General features: G+C 38.8%; 1 long non-coding RNA gene across 2 annotated transcripts in view; it reads left to right on the forward strand.

The window, feature by feature from the left end:
- The first annotated feature begins 218 nt into the window (after positions 1–218).
- Positions 219–12,291, forward strand: part of LOC105477429 (uncharacterized) — a 67,599-nt gene continuing 55,526 nt past the window's right edge. For both annotated transcript variants that reach the window (XR_011619454.1, XR_011619453.1), the window contains exon 1: positions 219–413. This is a non-coding gene — a long non-coding RNA (uncharacterized lncRNA). The remainder of the gene's footprint in view (positions 414–12,291) is intronic.

Genomic DNA, 12,291 nt, shown 5'->3' on the forward strand with positions numbered 1-12,291 from the left:
TTCACACAGTATTTTCACTTAGTACCCGCCCCCTAACAATCTCCACCTGGCAACCTTCATTTACGCCAAAACGAAGAGCCTCAGTTTCCTGTACGCGTTCCACAGGAAGGGCCAGGGGCTCAGACGTTCCTCCTAAATAAGGAATGACTCTGGGTTGGCCCCTCCTGGATTCCGTAGCTCGGAACTGCATTCAGCTGCGTCTGCCATACAGGGTCATTCTCAGGGCAGATTCGGGGTATGCATCGCCGTCAGGTGCGTCCACTGTACAGTTCCATATGCCAACGATGTGCGTACCAAACTAATTGCCCCAAGACAATCTTTCATAGAGCCACGGAGATTTCTGCCCTGACCAGAGCTGCGGGAATTACAGATAGAAGGGGCCAAGGCCACCACTCCAGTCCCCTTCTTGAAAGGTACTGTTGGGGCTTCAGACCTGGGGACACCCTTCCCCTCCTTCATTTCTTCATCTCTGCTTTTCTCCCTCTTTTTTTAAAAATTTTTATTATTTATTTATTTATTTATTTATTTATTTCTTGACGGAGCCTCACTCTCGCCCAGGCTGGAGTGCAGTGGCGCAATCTCGGCTCACTGCAAGCTCCGCCTCCCGGGTTCCCGCCATTCTCCTGCCTCAGCCTGCTGAGTAGCTAAGACTACAGGCTTTCTTAATAGCCATGTTGTTGTATCTAAATAGGATCCTTGTGAAAATTTCTGCTTCTGCTTTAAAAACAAGCTTTGTTGGACTTCCGACATGACTGTTGGACTTCCGACATGACTATTAATTAATAAGAAGAATAATAACTATAATTTAGAGTCCTAGATTCAAAATCACAGGCCAAAAATGCCAGGCATGGAAAAAAAGTGACTTAGTGTTTTTAGGGAAACTACCTAATTTTAGTCAATTCTGGGTAAACTTGGTCATTTCAGATTTATATTGTGTTTCCTTTAGTGCCTACACCCAGACAGGTTTTTAAGGTCTGTTGGTCTAAGATAGCTTTATGCCATTATGCTGGTAAGAAGTTTAATTATTAGCCATTCATACAGCTCCAGTTAGCATGCATTGAGATACTTCTGTTCACTACCGGCCTCTGGGTATATGGCCCAGATGGACTTGGTTGTTTCCCTTGCCATAATTGTGAGATGCCTCTAGGCTATAGGCACTTTCTCCCTTTTAACTTACTTCCCATACTTTCCTACAAAAATCGGGGAAGTTTGTTCTCTAAAACTACTCTGTGCCCCCAGGGTGTTCCGTGGGAGAACCCCTCCTCCTCCTGTCCCCAGCCTTCCAAGCAGCTTTTCCAGGAGGCACTTTGCTTTGCTGCTTCCTGTGATGATAACACTGGGACCACAGCGAAACTGCTGCGTCCCAAACGTCCAGAGGTGAAGCAGGCACTCATTCCCTTTAAACTCAGCTTTCTAAAGACTTTAGTTGACCACTGACACTTTGCTTGCCCTACAAATTCTTTTCCTACTCAATCTCAATGTAAGAAACTCTCTCTCAGGTGAGATATACTGGTACAGTAAGCATTCTTCCAAACCTGTCTGATACCAGGTTGTGATTTTATTAGTTTACGTTGCAGTCCAATAATGTGATGCCTTTGCTTGGTCTACTATGCCAACTTGTCCTTAGGACAGTATTTACCATAGCATGAATGGTGGTTGGGGAATTGTTAGAAATAAAGCAATAGGTGCTTCTAAAAAGATCTGGTGCCTAGTGATCCCTGTGCGCAGGGCACTGTGCTCCTGCATTTGTTCCCTCACTTACTATTCACAACCACACTATGTGCACTTAGTGTGCACAGTAATTAGTTTTGTAGATTTCTGCTTCCTCTATCAAACTTTTAATCTTACAAATGTGGGAAGGTTTAATTTATTTATCTTTGGACCTCAGAAACTTACACCCAGGTCTGGCAATTAGAAAATGCAAAATACATGTTAAATGAGCAGAAAACTACCAAAGTAGTTCTCAGGACTAAAATTGGATGTTAATGTCAACAGAGCTTATGAGCATTGGTTTAAGAAGAACAATGACTAGGCCATGTTTTTTTCTCATAAGGCAGAAAGGAAAAGGTTTATTTATTTATTTATTTATTTATTTATTTATTTTTTTGAGACGGAGTCTCGCTCTGTCGCCCAGGCTGGAGTGCAGTGGCCGGACTCAGCTCACTGCAAGCTCCGCCTCCCGGGTTCGGGCCGTTCTCCTGTCTCAGCCTCCTGAGTAGCTGGGACTACAGGCGCCCGCCACCTCGCCCGGCTAGTTTTTTGTATTTTTTAGTAGAGACGGGGTTTCACCGTGTTAGCCAGGATGGTCTCGATCTCCTGACCTAGTGATCCGCCCGTCTCGGCCTCCCAAAGTGCTGGGATTACAGGCTTGAGCCACCGCGCCCGGCCGGTTTATTTTTTAATTGGAAAAAGAAGAAAAACATAACCTGTTTTTAGTTTATGCTGCATTAATTTATAACTCTGAGTTTCAGTTTGATGTTAAAACATTTACATATTATATGTGTGTATTTTTTCTCTCACTATTGTTTAAATGTATTAAATATTTAGCTAAACTCCATTAAAAACACTATTAGATACTTGAAAATATGTAAATATCAATTGGGCATATGTCTTGTCCTTTCAATTGTAGTGTCTTCTGATTTACTCAAAGCAGAATTCGGTTACAAGTAGATCCTATAACTACATTATTCTAATGAAGTTAATAAGAAATGGATTTCAGCAGAGTACTGAAATTACTAAAAGTGATATCTGCTGGTGACTTTTGAGAGCATGTAATCCAGCATGATCTGAAACACCCAGTAGGATTTACTGAGAAATTTCTCTAAATTTAATGACAAAACTGCTACTAAATGCCAGAACTCCTGGGTTTTTCCAGGACTCACTCTTCCATACCAGAAGCTTTCAAACTTTTTTTTGTTGTTGTTCTTTCTAGGGAGATCACATTTAAAAACAAGTAAAATTATACTGGTTTGGGTTGAAAGGGAGAGGGCTGTTTTCAGAGTGAGGAGCCTCAAAATGTCCTGTGACATCGCCTGAATCGCTTCTGAAAAGTCACATTTGGAAAACTCCTTCCCTTGACTAAAGCTGTTCCTTATGAAGGAGAATGAAATGGCAAGTATGTGGAATTCACTGGGACAAATAGATAATATATGCTACTTTAACTGCTATTTCCCTTAATTTCAGTTATAAAATATATTCTGGAGCTTCTCAATGGTAGGAGGAGATGAATGAAGTAAAGAAAATAACATTCTTTTAATTTCTGTTAATGATATAACCAGGAGCGGAGTTCCTTGCCAGCAAATTAGCAATTTTTGAGAAAAAATATTTCTTGCAAATTTTGATGTTTCCTCTACTGATTGCTTTAACCATAAGATGTGCTATTATTTACATTGTGGCAGCTTTAATTCATCAGTGAAAATTATTTTTGGCATTTAGTTGCAAGAAAACCACCTCTACTCCATGCATTCAAAAACTCACAATTATTTCTGAAAGAATATAATATTGTATGTAGTGACTTGTGTGTGTGCGTGTGTTTTACTATGAATATTAGGTTGGTGCAAAAGTAGTTGCGGTTTTTCCCATTACATTCAGTGGCAAAAACCACAATTACTTTTGCACCAACCCAATTGTAATCCTGGGTTGGAATAGGGAATAGTGGAATCTTGGAATAGGGAATAGTGGGGTCAGCAGATGAACCAAGAGGCATAAGATCATTTGTTAGGCCTTAGACTAAGATTTACATCATAAAAATAGATATCTGGACCAAATTAATCTTAATCATATTAATAATGAACAATATTAATAATATTAGTGTTAATATTAATGATAATTGATAATATGTTTTTAAAAACCACTGACTTTGGGTGCCTTTATAGATAAGCTTGTGCTGTTCTTTCTCTTCCGTGCTTTCCTGCCATTAAACTTTAGGTATAAAGCTGAAGTCAAGGAGAAAAACTTACCCCTTTTATTCTAATACACTGTGGGGAGAAGAAAGATGTCACAGAAAAGAAATGAAGGCTTCAGACATATGTATTAAGTAATTTGAGGGGAACATGTCAGGTGACTTTACCCTTATTCACATTTCAGACTCTTGGAAGATACGGCATTTTGGGTCTCCCTGCCAATATCTCTTACCCCAATTCAACCTAAGTAGTGTCTGCACCAAATGTTTTGGCTTTGAACCATGGGGTCGGCAGGGAGAGGAAAGGAGTTTAATGTTACCTAATTTCTCTGGAGTGTTGTTAAGTGTGAGAAGGGAGTAAACTTAGATGTCTGCAAGCTGTTCTTTAGGTCTTCCACGGCAAAGAGTGAGGTGACTCCGTTGCAGAGGCCGTAAAATGGTTCAGTAGAAAGCCTTGGTCCAGAGCGGAACTGAACCTGAGTCAGGCACAGACCAACTTCAGGCTCTGTACAAGTTTAGGAAGAACACGTTGTCGATTAAACTGCCTTCCTACCTGGGCCATGGATATGAGCAGAGCAAGGTGAGCTCAGGTGGAAGCTGTTACTTCAAATATATATATATATATATATTTTTCATTTTCATTGTCTCTGTCTTCTGGTACTCCAATTATTTGTAGTACACATTTTGAAATTGTTCCATAGTTCTTGTATTTTTTTTTCTTTATATTTTAGTTTGGGAAGTTTCTGTTCATCTCTCTTCAAGCTCAATGGTACTTTTCTGGTGAACTCATCAAGAGCATTCTTTATTTGTTACTGTGTTTTTGATTTCTAGTTTCACTTCTGATTCTTTCTTAGCATTTTCCTTTCTCAACCTTTGTAATTCACCTGTTCTTGCAAGTTGTCTGATTTTTTCCATTAGAGTCCTTAGCATTTAATCATACTTATTTTAAATGTCAGATTTGATAGAGCTAATATCTTTGCCATATATAAATCTACTTTTGATTTTTGCTTTGCCCCTTCACATTTTTTTTTTCCTTGCCTATAGCATGCTCTGTAGTTTTTTGTTGAAAGCCGATTATGATACATCAGGTAATAGGAACTGTGGCAAATAGGTATTCAGTGTCAGGTTTTATGTTAATTTTGCTAGAGGGTGGGCTGTTTTAATGGTTGCTGTGGTTTTAGGTATCAGAGGTCTCAATTTCCTCAAGTGACTTTTTTGTTTTCTTAATTTCTCTTGTAACTTTTTTGAGATTCTCTTGGAGTGTGAGCCTTCTGGCTCTTTCAGCTATAATCTACTGATATTATACTGGGTCCGTGTTGTTGTGATGGTAAGGTGTAGGGGGAGAAGACGAAGTCTAGAATTATCTGATTAAGACTCGTTTAGTGGGTCTCTGACCTTACAGCTGTTTCACAGCTTGATTTCCCCTCCCCTTAGGTAATTGAGGACATTCTAGAGTGGTTATAGTTGGCTAATTTCCTTTCCCCCATGTCAGCTAAGGCTCTGGTAAATTTCTCCTCTTGCTGGGGAGGCCTTTGTTATGACCGATACTCTGGGCATATTTCAAAATGGGTTTCTTTTCTCATCCTTGCCCCAACAAAAAAGGGATTTTTTTGCCTCTTTACTGTAAGAACGCAGTGGGGTTCCTGGATGTTAAAATTATTAAAATGTGGGGGCTCCCTAAGGATGTGAACCCCGGGGGATTCTCATTCTCATTCTCACACAAGTCTCCACATGCCTCTAGCAATTTGTCAACGTTACTGTTTAAGTGTTTCTACCAATTTATGGTTCTGATGGCTTCTGGTTCTTATAAGCTGATTTAAGCTGTGATTCACTGTATTTGTCTATCTCTAAAGGTGCTGGGTTGGGGTTTACCCTGTGATCTCAGTTCCCCGATGAGTCCAATTTAAGTGGCTGATTTTGTTTGTTCAGCCTTTCCCTTGATGTAAGAGGGGAGTGATGACTACCAATATCTTTACATGTTGTAGCTAAAACCAGAATTCAATGCTATTTGTTTTTGCAAAAAATAAAAGTCTATATTCTGCTAAGGCATTTAGTTTGGTATTACTGTTTAATATTACTCTAAATAATATTTTGTTCTACTAATATTATTAAAGAATGAAAATGAAGCTGGGACTGTGTAAATCTAAGGCCTAGTCTGCAAACACCTTTGGTTATAGGTTGCTCAAAAGCAATTATAAAATGCCTATATAATAAGTCATCTAAAACTTATATACGGTTTTAGATTGAATTTAAATCTGGTGTGTCTAATATATTCAAAAAATTGGAACAAACCCTACATTTAACTGAATCATTCATTGATCGTGTTGCCATTTTTGTTTTCTATTAGTAAACATACCAAAATGCCAAACTCATTTATTTTTTCTATTTTGAATGAAAATAGATAATTGAAAACATAGATCGACCTGAATTTTAAGGTCAATACATTGCAGCATTTAGTAATAATATAAATAATTTTTATTTGTATTAAATTAATATATAAACACCTGTGAATAATCATATTACTATGCTTGTTAATCCAATTAGAATATTTAAACATCTCTTCAGATAGTTCCTTTTTTTATTTTTATTATTAAATCACTAATTCAATTATATAGATTTTTATAAGCTATCTGAAAAATCTTATTGTACCTATAAATAATCTAGTATTAGAGTTTTTAACTTAAGACATTTGAAGTAGTAGTCTTGGCAAAATGGTAGAGAAAGATTCTTTGTGTCACATTTGCTTTATTTTCCCTCACACTACTTTTCCTTTTTCTCACATAACTTTGTCATTTGTGAAGTAATGAATGTGGACCTGGGTAGAAAGGGTAGGTTATAATCAGTCACATTTGGTCTTGGCAAAAGATGTTCCACGAATATTCTAGAAATAATATCAATGACTTTGGGGGAAAAATACCCTTTGCTAGACTGTGATACATTACCGTTTAGGCATAGACTTTTCCACCTGTAATTGTGGACTAATTGAATGTCTTGGTATCTTAGGTACCAGATATTATCTCAGTTCATCTCAATTTTAGTTGTTTGACACCAAAAAATATAGTAACACATTTTTATGGTATCCAATGTTTCATTTTAAAATTTTTAGATTGTGTTAAATAATTAAATCATGCTTTTTTTGTCTTTTAATTTATTAGAGTACATTTTTTCTTATTGTAAAGGTAATATTTGCCCCTTGTAGAAACTATAAAAGTATCACTACACCAAAAGATAAAAAAATGTGACACATTGGTTAAATTTTAGAAAATATTTAGATATCTTTACCTATCTGGCCGTCAGGTTGTGGTTGGAATGTTACTACTTTTTTGTAATACAATTTTGTAAGGAAAAATTAGGAATGCCCATTTCCTTTTAAATACTCAAGAATTCCTTTAATTTCTTCTTGGCCTTTCCACCCATTTTACATGCATATGTCCTAAGGAAAATTATTATCTGTTATTTAATGAAATGTTTATCAATGATTTAATAAATGCAGAAATGGTCAGAAATATTGGAGATATAACAATGATCAGAAGTCTCTGCTTTTATAAAATATGCATTATATTAGAAGAAGACATACAATGAATCGATAAATATATGCATATGGAAATTACTAGAAAATAACATGAAAGTAAAATTAATATTTTGTTACCATCTGGAGTTTTGGCATCAAGCAACAATATTATTAAATTAAGGTGAACCATTGGAGAACTGTGAACTGTTAGCCCTAACTAATCCTCTTTGTTAGTAATGAAACAACAACATTTATTGAGTATTTACAATATGCCATTATTTTAAGCATTTTACTGGGTTGAAGTCTCACAATAATTCAGTGAGGTGGGTAAGTAGAGAAGTTAGACTGTTTGCTTTCAAAATCCCTGCTTAAACACCATGCCTCAGGCTCTCTGGATAGTTCACTGTGTTGACTAATACTGTGTCCGGAATTGGTGGGTTCTTGGTCTCACTGACTTCAAGAACGAAGCTGCGGATCCTCGCGGTGAGTGTTACAGTTCTTAAAGATGGTGTGTCCGGAGTTTGTTCCTTTAGACGTTCAGATGTGACCGGATCTTCTTCTTTCTGGTGGGTTCGTGGTCTCACTGTCAGGAGTGAAGCTGCAGACCTTCTGTGGTGAGTGTTACAGCTCTTAAAGGCAGCGTGGACCCAAAGGGTGTGCAGCAGCAAGATTTATCATAAAGAGCAAAAGAATAAAGCTTCCACAGAGTGGAAGGGGACCTGAGTGGGTTGTCGCTCGCTGGCTCCCCCAGCCTGCTTTTATTCCCTCATCTGGCCCCACCCACATCCTGCTGATTGTTCCATTTTACAGAGAGCTGATTGGACCATTTTGACAGGATACTGATTGGTGCATTTACAATTCCTGAGCTAGACACAGAGTATGATTGGTACCTTTACAATCCTTTAGGTAGCCACACAGTGCTAGACAGAAAAGTTCTCCAAGTCCCCACTAGGTTAGCTAGATACAGATTACCGATTGGTGTATTTACAAACCTTGAGCTAGACACAGGGTGCTGACTGGTATAGTTACAATTGCTTAGCTAGACATAAAAGTTCTCCAAGTCCCCACTAGACTCAGGAGCCCAGATGGCTTCCCGTAGTGGTTCCCACACCCCGGCTGCAGGTGGAGCTGCCTGCCAGTCCCGAGCTGTGCCTGCCCTCCTCAACCCATGGGCGGTCGACGGGACTGGGCGCCACGGAGCAGGGAGTGGCTCCCATCAGGGAGGCTCAAGCTGCATGGGAGCCCACCACGGAGGGTGGGGGCTCAGACATGGCAGGCTGCAGGTCCCGAGCCCTGCCTCACAGGGAGGTGGCTGATGCCCGGGGAGAATTTGAGCGTGGTGCAGGTGGACTGGCAGTGCTGGAGGACCCAGTGCAACCTCCACAGCTGCTGGCCCTCACTACCCTGGGCCGGTGGCACCGGCCAGCTGCTCCGAGTGCGGGGCCCACCGAGCCCACACCCGCACCTGCAGGGACTCTCATTTGCTTGTGAGCACAGCAGGCAGCCCCAGTTCTCGCCCACTCCTCTCCCTCCACACCTCCCCGCAAGCAGAGGGAGCCAGCTCTGGCCTTGGCCAGCCCAGAGAGGGGCTTCCACAGTGCCATGGCAGGCTGAAGGGCTCCTCAAGCACTGCCAGAGTGGATGCCTAGGCCGAGGAGGTGCTGAGAGTGAGGGCTGCTAGCACAGTGTCACCTCTCAATACTATTCAGAAGTAATCTATTTGTATTAGAAGAAAAATTATAAAAAGTTTAATGTAAATGTAATGTAAATGTAATGATAGGAATACTTCTGAAGCTTAAATATAATAAAGCAAAATGGGGTGAGTATGATGTGGTCAACAAGATTTTTCTAGTAACTAAGATTCAAAAGAAGCCTATATTATTTCTATATGTCTTTTTCTTTTAGAGTGGGGTTAGTGAGCTAAGTAGATTTGGGAATAAAGAGCTGTGGCAAACACTTCAGCAAAGATTGAGCTGCAGTTTACCTTTACCACAGTAACAACTTTCCTTGGTTTAGCGGTGGAAGCAAATGCAGCTTTCATTTCCATGAGACTATCTTTAAGGGTAACACACTTACAGACTTAATCCTTTAAATCATTACTACTTCCAGACATAGACTATATTAAAATATTTGCTCCTAAAGTCTGTATAGTATACTTTTAAAATTCCATTATCTTTCCAGAAATGTAAGGGTATTTCTCAAAGATCGTATAAAACACTGAATATGAATACAGTATGAACGTCTAAGCATTTCTTAAGCAACTTCGGAATGAATGATTTAGTCATATTTGATATTTATTTAGCTACCAGTAAAACATCTATGTCTGGAATTCAAATACATTTAAAGCATTCCAAAGCCTGTAGCCACGTCAGATTCATATCATTACTATGTAGTGCAAATACTGAGGTAGATTTTTGCAGAAACATTCATGTTAAGAAAAGATTCAATGATCGTCTAACTGTATTGCTTCCAATCATTTCCTAACTTAGACACCTATTAAGGAAGCGGTTATCAAATTTCTCCATGAACCCTTGTTACCTATGGCAAACAAGACATTGGATGTATCTAGGGGTTACTTAATGCAATAATACTGTTAGAAAAATGTTCAGGAACCTTTCTCGGTGCGGCCTATTCTGTTGTTCTACTTTTCAAAAGTTCTTCATACCTTCTCACATTTCTTTATAAGTTTAAGTTAAGCATAAGTCAGATAAATAATAATGTTAGGTAGATCGAATAAGTATTCCCTTTCTTTTAAAATATTAGAATGAAAACTGAAATGTTAAATTGAATGAAAGCTGAAATATCTTAATGGCTATGAAGGTCAATTACTTCATAATTTCTTAAACTTTTAAAATATTAGGCATGTTTTTGCATGTCCATACCCAATTAGAAGTAAGCTTTGTGGGGACATAATTCAGATGTTAATGAAAATAAAGTCTCCATTATCAAATAAGTTTGGGAAATAAACATAATCTTGTCAATGTGTCCTCCACCCAATGCTTAATAAGGCACATGAGTATGTAAAAGGCTTTGAGAGTTCATATGGACCCGAAGCCTATCTAAATTGTTTAACCCAAGATTCCAAAATGCGTGTGACCAGAAAACATTGTTAAAGATATGCATAGCAATTAGCAATTGGAGAGGCATCCATTACAGTCTGGGAAATACTGCTTTAACTATCAAAACTTACTTCATTATTTGGTCTGCCCACTCTTAAGTACCAGTATTTTGACTTCAGTTGTCAGTTCTAATCAACGAGTTCAGAAATATAAACATACTATTTGAAGATACTACTTTAATTGGAAATTTCTACATTAAAAAATAGTCGAGAATGATTGGTGATTCAAAGTAGATGGAGAACAATGTCTAATTTTTGTTTTGTTAATATTATACTGTGCCAGGGTACTAAGGCTGTAATCAAGTTAAAAACAAGCCTTAGTAAGAAATTAATGAAATCTATATCTAGCTTCAAGTAAGTGAATTATTTTTGCTATATGCAGTCTATTTTTGTTTTTCTTTCTAGTCTTGACGCTATTTGACCAGCAATGTGCAAGCAATTGTCTAACACAGGCATTTGCTTCCCTTTTGATTTCTTTAGTCTATCAAGTTAGATGAAAAATCCCTCATTTTTGTAACTGTAATAATCTGTACTTAACAAAAGCATTTATCATATATTCTTTATTTACTTTTGTGAATTTACAAGTAATATGCCTCTGATGAGCAGAGGAACACCAGAGCTCTTGTCTCACGTTGAATTAGATAAAACAACATGGACACTAGTGGAGTGGTTTTTTTAAGGAGGGGAAAGTTTAATAGGCAAGAAAGAAGCAAAAAGACAGAAGGAAGAAGCTCCCGGGACAGACCCGGAGTGGGGCTCCAAAGCCGAAAGAGGAGACTGCATTTGGAGGATACTAGCTAGTTTTACGTGATGGCTAGAGGAGGCGGTGTCTGATTTCAGTTCCATGGCTCAAGGGATTGGTTTGACCAGGCATGTCATTTAGGTAGGCTGTGAAAAAACTGGCTTTCCCACCCAGGTCCTTTAATATGTAGATGCAGGGCGCCATAATGTTCTACACACGTGGGGATATGTGGGCGTGACCATGCTGTCAGGCATATGTTGGGACAAGGGCAAGAGAACAACCGTGGGAATCTCCGTGTTGGGTGGACCCAGTTTCTAATGGTCAGCATTTGCATATCACAGGTTGCCAGTCTGGGTGTAAGAGCCAGGACTTTCGTGCTAGACAAGAAATGTTTTTGGAGCTGTGAAAAAGAACCTTTCGAAGACCTCTTTTCCTCTCTCTCTAAAATAATTTCTGTTTTTCTTTTCTTCTCTTTCTTTCTTTTTTTTTTTTTTTTGAGATGGAGTCTCTCTCTGTGGCCCAGGCTGGAGTGCAGTGGCGCTATCTCAGCTCACTGCAAGCTCCGCCTCCCGGGTTTATGCCATTCTCCTGCCTCAGCCTCCCAAATAGCTGGGACTACAGGCGCCCTGGCCACCAAACCCAGCTAATTTTTTGTATTTTTAGTAGACATGGGTTTTCACTGTGTTAGCCAGGATGATCTCGATCTCCTGACCTGGTGATCTGCCCACCTTGGCCTCCCAAAGTGTTGGAATTACACGCGTGAGTCACCACACCCGTCCTCTAAAATAATTTCTTAATAGCTCCTACCACACAATTCCCCTATTCTGACTGGATTATAAATTATTTTATTCTTTAAGCAATTACAGGACTTTTGTTTTCCATACCACTTGTAATAATTTAGTGGAATGCATCACAGTGTTTGCTTTTTGATGGTTATGCCTTCCAATAGACAAGTTCTTTCTTTTTCAGTTTATATACAATATTATAATATTTACATTTTAAATTTAAGTGTGGATTGT

This window comes from Macaca nemestrina, chromosome 2, assembly GCF_043159975.1.
Source record: "Macaca nemestrina isolate mMacNem1 chromosome 2, mMacNem.hap1, whole genome shotgun sequence".
In the NCBI taxonomy this organism is placed as follows: domain Eukaryota; kingdom Metazoa; phylum Chordata; class Mammalia; order Primates; family Cercopithecidae; genus Macaca; species Macaca nemestrina.